Consider the following 7,576-nt stretch of genomic DNA (forward strand, 5'->3'; position numbering starts at 1 on the left):
AGTCTTCCTGCTCACCATCCCAACATAGATATCTGAAAAGTTGCTTCCAATAGGGTCTTATCAGAGAGCAATATACCAGTGCATGGCTAGTGTCTTCCGAGTGATCCTACAGAATTTGCATACATCTTTTGCAACCACCTTTCTTTTCTTCAGATTATGTAGAGTAGGAAGTCCATTCTTAACAGCCCTCCAAGCAAACATCTTTACTCTATTAGGAACCTGCAATTTCTAGATTTTCTTCCAAAGAGATTGATGGGATTGAGCATTAGAACATTCCCCATCATTCTTGTTGTTCCTTATTGAGTAAAAAAGTTTATAGGCACTTTAACACTAAAGACCTCACTCTTCTCACAATTCCAAATAAGATTATCCTCTTGAGTTCCAGAGCCCAGATTTATATTCAATACCTCAGCAGCTTCCTTGGGAGGTAGCAAGCATCTCACAAAGTCCACCTTCCACCAATTAGTAACCTCATCAATCAAATTGTCAACAGTTTCCACATCTAGACTTTTACATATAGATTGAGGTTTAGGAATTGAAACTTGTTGAGACAACCAGAAATTAGACCAAATGTTAATGGATTTCCCATTCCCTACCCCCAATTTGCAACCTTTCATCAAATAAGTTTTAGCATCCCAATTACCTCTCCAAGCAAAAGATGGGTTATTTCCAAGTATAGAATCTTTAAAGTCACATAAATGAAAGTATCTAGCTGTATAAATCAGATGCAGTAAAAAATTCTTCTCATGCATTATAAGCCAACCTTGTTTGGCAAGAAGAGCCACATTAAAATTTTGAAGATCTTCGAACCCGAGCCCTCCCTTGGCCTTAGCTTCACACATTTTGCTCCAACTCACCCATCTAATCTTGTTTTCTTCCTTTTTCTGACTCCACTAGAACTTGGCCATCATGTTCTCTAATTCCACAAACAAACTCCCAGGAAATTTAAAGCAACTTCTAGAGAAAGTGGGGATTGACAAGGCAACAGCTTTTATAAGAACTTCCTTACCCCCTTGTGATAACAACTTTTCTTTCCACCCTTGTCATTTCTGCCAAACTTTAAGCTTGATCTCATCAAAGGCCTTTTTCTTATTCCTACCCACCATAGCTAGCAAGCCAAGGTATTTTTCATTTTGTTGGACCTACTGCACCCCCCAAAAGGACAAAATCTCTTCTTGCTAATCTGCCTTCGCATTCTTGCTAAAGACCATGGCTATCTTTTCTTTGTTCACTTTTTGTCCAGAAGCTTTCTCATAAACCTCAAGGATATGTTGAATATTCAGGTTTGCTTTCAGAGTTCCCCTACAAAAAAACAAATTATCATCTGTAAAAAGAAGATGGTTCAGTTTTGGGGATCCTTTGCAAATCTGAATTCCTTCCACCATTGTATCAGTTTCAGCTTGCTTCAACAAAGAAATGAGGCCTTCCGTGCGTAAGAGGAAGAGATAAGGGGATAGAAGATCCCCTTGTCTCAATCCCCTAGATGGAAATATAGGTCCTTTAGGAACTCCATTCACCAACACTGAGAATGACACAGTCTAAACACACATCATGATCAAACTCCTCCACCTGACATCAAAACCCATCTTTTCTATCACCTGAAACCCTTCCATGTAATCCCTCTAGAAAGTCCATATTACCTTGCTAACTTGAAGCAGTAAAAAGAGTCTGGAAATAGTTTACAATCTCAGCATCTCTACCCTCTCCCATGTGCCATATATTGTTTGCATCCTTAATACCTGAAATAAAGTTCCTTTTCCTCCTCTGTGAAGTCATATTATGGAAGAATTTAGTATTTTTGTTACCTTCCTTGAGCCATAAAGCCGTGGTCCTCTGTCTTTACATTATCTCATCTCTCTCAAGCCATTTGTTCATTTCTGCTCTAGCCTCCTTATGCAAAGTAGAATTTAAACATTGTGGGTTTGAAGTAAGGAGAGTTTGCATCCTATTTCGAGCCTTCTCAATTTGTCTTCTAACATTCCCAAAAGAACTTTTGTTCCAAATCTGCAACTTCTCCCCACAGGTCTTGATCTTCTTCATCACCAAATTCAAACCAATAGATCCAAATTCACCCTTCCAAGCCTTATCAATTACCAGCTTGCAGTCATCAGAACTTGTCCGCATTGCCTCAAATCTAAAGATTTGTTGATTGGACTAGTAAGGGCTAACAACTTTTCGCTTCATAGAAATAGCTAAATGATCTGAGTAAACAACAGGAATATGTTCCACTGACAACAAACGGAAAAAATCTCTCCATTTCACATTTGGTAAGAATCGATCTAATCTCTCTAAGATGCTATGGGAGTTCTCCCTTCCATTCCACCATTTGAATTGAGGCCCTTTAAAACCCAAGTCAGCAAGTTCACAGTCCTAAAGAACTTATATGAAATCCTCCATAAGTTTGGCTTTTCTAAGCCCCCCTCTCTTCTCTCCATAACAAAGGATCTCATTAAAGTCTCCTACTAGTAGCCAAGGTTATCCAAAACCCACTCGAAAGGATCTAATCAAGGCCCAAGTCTCACCTCTTTTACCCGCTACTGGATTCCCATATATGCTAGTGAAAAACTGCACTACATTACCACTACCATGAGCCTTCCTCTAAACCATAGCATGAATATGTGACTTGGAAAATCGCAAAATCTTTAGTTCCACCTGAGCTTTCCAGAGCAAAGCCAGGCCACCACATCTACCTTAATTACTAACTGCCAAGCAATTAGCAAAGCTCAAACCATACTTTATCATTTCCATTATTGTAACATTCAAACGGGTTTCTTGCAAAAGCAAGATCTCGGAATCTTCTTTCCGTACTAAATCACAAAAGGTACGAATTCCTTAAGGGTTCCCAAGCCCACATGAATTCCAACTTACAATATTCATTGTTTTTGGCAGGGCTAGAATCCAACCTCTGCCAATAACAAACCACTTTCATGGTTAAAACTTCCTGCCTCTTCAAACAGAAGCTCACCCTCCCTACTATATATAGAGCACACTATCTACATTCAAATCCAAATTTTAATATATAATCTAAGTGAAAGGATTTAAATGAAAAAAAAAATCTAAATCCATACTTTCCTCAAAGATTCATTCATGTAAATGTTATACACATGAATTTGAAAGTGTTATTTCTTGTTAAAGTGGAGTGTGTGAACTACAAATCTGCAATATGGGAGCATAGGCTATACATGGCCTTGAGTGTTAAAAGCCCATTATCAGCCAGAACATAGAAGCATAGGACATGACCCTAGCTTCTTGTCCAACCATCTCCCTTCCTTTCTTAGGTTTCCGTTTTCTCACAGCTAATTAGTCAAAAGAATACAAATTGGGTTGCAAGGACCTATTCTCAAATCCTATGCCCATGGTTTTCTTATCATTTTAGGTCCATTTTCTTTAAACTTGTTTTGTTTAAAAGGAGTCCAATCATTTTATAATGATATGAACTGAATAGCAAACAATATATTAAGGACTCATTTGGATAGTAAAAGTGTTTCATCTTATCTTATCTTATCATTACAACTTTTTCAAATTTTAACACAAAATATAATAAACAATTCAATTTTTTAAAATTTCAAAATAATAATGATATTAAAAAATAATATTCTAAGAAGATTTTAGTCAACTTTTAACTTTCATCTTATTTCAATTCACTATCCAAACGGCACCTAAATGAAATTGCTACAAGAAATCATGCATTTTCCAGCGATTTTAAGATCGTTGCAAAAAATATCGCCTCAATAAGTGAACTTTTGCATCGAAAATAAAATTGTCGCAGCCTTTTTACAATTTAGATACGGAGGACTATGAAATCATTTTATGTCTTTTAACGGCGAAAGCTTTCGCCGCCAAGCCTGTGCACTGCCGCCCTTTCCCACGTTATATCGCTACCGAGATGTCATCGTCGCCGCCTCGCCCTGTAGGTGACTGTCTCTCTCTTTCTCTCTCTCTCTCTCCGTTCGTCTCTCTCGTGCTCTCTCTCTTTCTCTTTCTCTTTCTCATTTCGTCTCTCTCTCTCTCTCTCTCTCTAGTTATCCTTTTGAGTTTTTTTTTTCGTAAATACTATATTATCAGTCTGATTTTATACAATGACTATCGATTTTAGCATGTTTGGGAGATTGTTTCTATTAGGGTTTCATGAAAACAGAGGATTAGGGTTTTTGCCAGTGGATTGTAGTGTTGTATGATGTCCAGTTGATAATTTTAGGTTCTTTTTTATTTTTTATTGCATTTTGTTGGAGAGTAATCTTGATTTTAGGTTTTTTTTTTTATTTTGAGTCTACTCTCTTCTCAGAGTCAATTTGACTTAAACCATTTGGTTTTATGTGTCTTGCATGTGATCTTTGTTTCCTGTAGTTATTTTGTTTTAGTCTTAGTCTTGTTATTATGTTCTTGTCATGATTTACCAAGCATCCCCAGCAACAACCAATTTCAGCTTCCCCTTTTAAAGGCTTTTTAAACATCATTTATGTTGATAATTTTAGATGTGAACATGTGAACTCAGAAGGTGTTTCTGATTCTATCATTGCAGGTACTTGCGGCATATATCAAGAGTATGCAAGACCATAGTTACATTCTTCATTTGCACCGTACTACATTTAGATTTTTGCACTGTACTACATTGAATCAGATTACAGATCACTTTTAACCTTACTACATTCAGAATTTTGTAGACATTCATATTTTTTTTGCACTGTACTATATTGGATCAGATTAAAGATCACTTTTAATTTGTGCGTGCGTGTGATATGCACTAAAATCTTAATAGGATGTAAGCTACCATTTTTCTTTGGGGCTGAAATCAATCTTTTTATCTTTTCAAATAACTATTAAGATATGGATGCAAAGTAAATTTTAACTAAGGATATGAACTCAGTAAGAAGTGATGATGGATTGGGTTATCTTTCTTAATGGAAGGAATTTTTTCTATTTTGATACTTGGAAAACAAAAGTTTTGGCATGTCTATATAAAAGTTTTTGTCTTTTGGTTATCTTTCCTTGTATCAGACATTATGCATGTGATAAGATTAGGTTTCTTATGGTGTGCTTGCTTCTGATATTCATGTACAGGTTTCTTATGACTAATTAATCATGCCCATGAGCTTCATACTCATTGGAATCACACTATATATAGTGATTACTTAAGGACAGCAAATTGCTTTGAAAATTTTGAGAACTTTTTGTTTCAACTTTAATAAGTCCTACCTTAAAACTTTTTGTGAATGCTCCCTGCCAATGTATTTTTTTTAGAGTACTTTGTTGTTAAGTTCAATGATCTTGCTCAACTTTATTTTTTCCCTTTCAACAAGTCTGGGATTAGTGTTGGTGCAGTTCTTAGTGTAGTTACTATAGATTTTGGGTTCTTTATTTAAGTTGCAATCATAAATAGAATAACTATACATGCAAATGACACTCAAAATGAATGCACATAAGGAATTAATTAGGAATTTTTCTACCCCCTCTTTCCCATCTCAGTCTTTTATCTATTGATCCAATTTAATGAAAACTTTCTTCCCACCAGCAGATGAGAATACTATTGCAATGTCAAAATGTACTACTTTTTAGTTGGTCATGAGCTAGATCGAGTTGGGTAGAACAACAGGCAGCATCAGCTAGGCTTTGATAATATAAACTTGGGATGCAACAGTATTTAGGGATTTACACTTGGAATCATGTGAAAGGAGCTTCATTGGAAGTGTCTGTTTGGCATTAGAGGCCAATCTCTCATGTTTGGTCCTCTTTCACATAACCAAGCAAAACTATTTTGGATGGCCATTGAAGACCACTTTACTTTAAAACTACTAAGAGCCTTAATAATTGTTCAGTGTAGGTTGTGTCACAATAACATATAGTTTTCAATTTCCTGAGACATGTAGTTTTCAATTTCCTGTTCCAATAATATAGATATGATCCTTTTAACTACCTTTAAAAGGCATGTAAACCACTTAAGTTTTAGATGTTTCATCCTTTAGTACTTGAATATGATGCAAGCTTGGATGTGTTGAGTTTGAGTGATGTATCTTGTAGCTTTTGATCTATTTATCAACTGGCATGAGTGCCTCTTCTATTATGTTCCATTTGGTGCATTGGAGACCTACAGGAGGGACTCCCGCAGATATTGAATTAAATCATAGTTTTAATTGTCATTTTTTCTCCCAATTTTCTTGTTGTTTTTATGGAATATTGATTTGGGCTTCTGTGGTTTTAAAGTTCCTGATATTAAATTTTCATATTACTTCTCAAAAATATAATTAATAGATGTATTAGATGATTCATGATTGCAAGTTTTGAACCCAACAAATCCAGTCATATTTATTGAAACAGGTCAATAAGCATACAATAATTTACACTCTTGTTAACATTTCCTTTGATAAATTATTTGTTATTTGTTATTTGGCTTGGTTTCTTACATATCTTAAAGTACAACTCAAATGTTTTACCTGCTTTTGAAGAGAGAGATCAAAAGACTCTAAATAATCCTATTGAAGCTTTATGTATTTCATTTTGAATTATGTTTCATGGTGCAAGCCCTTTGGTCTAGGGAAGAGACAAGGACTGCATACTGGTGTAATTTGTTAGGTCAAGTGAAAATCCAAGCCATACTGGTGACTTTAGAGAAGTTTAGTCATTTTGGGAGGAAGCTCTGTCATTACTAGATTTCATGTCGGGCAGTATTTTGATTTGCTTTTGCTTGATAATAAAAATGAGTTCAAACTGATAGTTTGATTTTGAACATTTCTCACTTCTAGCTGCTTTTGGTATTGAATTCAGACGTGTTGCCAATTATGGTACAGTTTTTGCTTGCTTATTTTTAACTTTTAATATACTTATAATTTGTTAAAGTTCAACATGTGTTTTCAGGCCAACTCCTCCTTCACAGGCTGTAATGGCAGTGAGTAATACATTTGACCTACCCTGGACTGGCTTTGGGTGAGAGGTCCTGCAACTCATGGAATTCCTAATACAATTACTATATTTCCCATGGCTTCTTACAAAATTTGTCTTTGATATTGTATATAGAGGTTTAGATCAATAGGTCTTATAGAGCATACTAATTCTAAAAGCAGGATCACACATGGGGATTAGGGTAAATACTAAATAGTGTGTATTGGATAGAACAGCTATCAAGCATAATGCTTTCTTTGGTTGGTTAATTACCTGTATATTGTAAAATACAGTCGATGCCAATTTTGGTCATATTAGTAGCTCATACTTTGGATCTTTTTTGAGTATGTAAAAAAAATATTAGTGCAATCCATAGTCTAAGGTAAAATTGTGAAGCCTGACTTGGATGTGTATAATATTTTTTCTGTATGGTCTTTATGCGATATATTAAGTCGCCGCAAATAATCTTTTTCAGCTACACTTACCCACTGGAAATACTTAATGCCGACGATAATTTAAATCGCTGGGGAAAATAAATGGTTATTTGCAGCGATTTATTAAGTATTTGCGATGATAAATATCGCCGAAAATAAATTTTCTCAGCGTTTTTAAATTTAAACTTGAAGGCTATTTCTGTCAATTTTTTGGAAATTTGCAGCAAAAAAAAAAAATCACCAGAAATCATTGTTTTCTGCGACGA

This window comes from Juglans regia, chromosome 4 (assembly GCF_001411555.2).
Source record: "Juglans regia cultivar Chandler chromosome 4, Walnut 2.0, whole genome shotgun sequence".
In the NCBI taxonomy this organism is placed as follows: domain Eukaryota; kingdom Viridiplantae; phylum Streptophyta; class Magnoliopsida; order Fagales; family Juglandaceae; genus Juglans; species Juglans regia.